Raw genomic sequence first — 2,500 nt, 5'->3', positions numbered from 1 at the left:
AGTGACTGAAACAAATAAAAGAATAAAAGACTTAGTTATTGACTAATTATTTTTCTACTTTTTATTTTCACTGCATGGTTTTAAACACTATATATTTATCAGATACAGTAACACACACTTCCTGTTCTCATATAAATTAACACCAAGCATTCCAATTGCTTTCCACTGCAGATAGCATCTCTGAATTATTTAATCTCGAAACAGTTCAACTTTCTCGAGTCAATAAATACAGTCTTGCGTATTTACATAACGATTCTTTGATCATTCATAATCATGGCTTAAAGTCCATTGTTCCATGCTTGCGTAGCTCAGTCAGAATTTGTCAAGGCATATTTTCTAAGGCCAAATGCTCCTCCCACTGCCAGAAGTCACCTGTTTCCAAGCAAGTTAGTATTTCCTCATGATCAGATGTGTTTTTCACGGAAGAAACAAACATCGTTTGAATAACAGCAATACTCATTTACAACCATCACACAATTTCAAGATAAAAACATAGTTTATGACTCCCAAATCCACTCACAAGGCTTTAGTCAGCCTGGGGCTATAGTAGATAACACTTGCTCAAGGAGCCACACAGTGGGACTGAACCCAAAACCATGTGGTTGGGAAGTAAGTTCCTGAACCACACATCCATGCCCACATCTATCTTTTCTTCAATAAACTTGGTAAAGGTCATGTTTTGCTAACCAGGTCAAAATAAAATAGAGAGAGGGAGAGGGAGAGAGAGAGAGAGAGAGAGAGAGAGAGAGAGATATAGGTATCTCTTGAAGCTGCAGAAAAATGAAAATAATGCTACTTATTGTTTAACTTGGATTCTTCCATATATACATATTTTTTAATTAACCATTAGTTATGCATGGCTCAATGGTTAGAGCATTGGGCTCACAATCATGAGGTAGTGAGTTCAATTCCCGGACTGGGCTGTGTGTGTGTTCTTGAGCAAGACACTTTATTTCACCTCGCTCCAGTTCACTGAGCTGTATAAATGAGTTGCAACGTCACTAATGCCGCCAGTATCGGCCTTTGCCTTTCCCTTGGACAACATCGGTGGTGAGGAGAGGGGAACCTGGTATGCATGGGGGAGGGGCACTGATCTTCCATAAAACCTTGCCCACACTTGTGCCTCGGAGGGGAACGTTCTAGGCGTAAATCCCATGGTCATTTATGACCGGTGGGGGAGGGGTCTTTATCCCTTACTCATTTATATGTCACTCTGCCTGTCCACCTCCACAACTCTCTCTCTCTCTCTCTGTATTGCTTCTTACCCAACTCGCTAACAGTGTATTTATTTCTATCTTTTGTGTCAGTCATTTGCCAGCAACCATGCCAGGGTACATCATGAAGGGTTCAATCGAAGAAATCAACCCCAGTACCTATATTTTTTTAGCCTAGTATTCATTCTATCAGTCTCTTTTGCCAAACCACTAAGTTACAGGAACATAAACAACCAACACTGGTTGCTAAGTGATGGTTGGAGACAAATACAAACACACACATAAATATATATATATGATGGGCTTCTCTCAGTTTCTGTCTACTAAATCCACTCGCAAGGCTTTGATAAACTTGGGGCTATAGCAGAGACATTTGCCCAAGGTGCTGAGCAGTGGGACTGAACTAAAGACCACATGGCTGAGAAGCTTGCTTCCCATCCACACAGCCATGCCTACACATAGTTAACATTTTTAATATTCAACCTTTACAAATGTTAACATTGACTTGTCTACATGTATATCTACCTCACTATCTACCCATTTATCTAACATTTGATAATTCTCTTCAGCTATACAAAGGTCCATATGTAGCCATCATTTCAAGGTTAATTAAGGTTAATTATTACATTTCACAACTACAAGGTCCTGCATTCAATAACAATGGGAGGTAATTGGGTATGTCTCATGCCTCTTTTTTGCAAACATTCAAGCCAACCAAGGCTGCCACCAGTGGCGGACTGGCCAGGTTGCCAGCTTGCCCGATGGCAAGTGGGCCCCTGCGCCATTAGAATCTATATATGAAGGCCCATGTTGTATCTAAGGGTCTCATCCCCTCAAGTTTGAGAATTTTTTATTCACTCCTAGAAGAATGCATTGATTATTTCAGCTTGGCTGTATTTGTAAACAGTTGAAAAGGAAACTTATAACAAAACAAAAAACTAAATGATAGCATTGTAGTTGCAGGTGGGCCCCCTTGTAGTTGCAGGTGGGCCCCCTTAGTCTCCTGATAACCAATATTTTTAGACTCAGTCCACCACTGGCTGCCACAATACAGTTTGGAACACCAAACTTTGCAGAGAAGCACTAGCTGAGTCCATGTGCATGTTTTTGTGCGCGCACGTGTGTGTGTGTATATGTATGTATGTATGTATGAATGTATGTATGTATATATACATACACATATATATAAATACACATTTATAGAAATGTAAAAATACATGCATATATACATGTATATATGTGTGTGTGTGTATAAAAGTATATAGATATATAATTATATAAACATA

The 2,500-nt window shown here is 39.4% G+C and overlaps 1 protein-coding gene across 7 annotated transcripts in view; it reads right to left on the bottom strand.

The window, feature by feature from the left end:
* The window catches only part of LOC106877320 (oxidation resistance protein 1), a 367,386-nt gene that overhangs the window by 361,092 nt on the left and 3,794 nt on the right, over positions 1–2,500 (bottom strand). The gene's annotated exons all lie outside the window — the stretch shown is intronic.

Source organism: Octopus bimaculoides, chromosome 24 (genome assembly GCF_001194135.2).
Source record: "Octopus bimaculoides isolate UCB-OBI-ISO-001 chromosome 24, ASM119413v2, whole genome shotgun sequence".
Lineage (NCBI taxonomy): Eukaryota > Metazoa > Mollusca > Cephalopoda > Octopoda > Octopodidae > Octopus > Octopus bimaculoides.
Note: the sequence above shows the minus strand (reverse complement) of the source record. Positions and strands in the feature narration are given on the sequence as shown.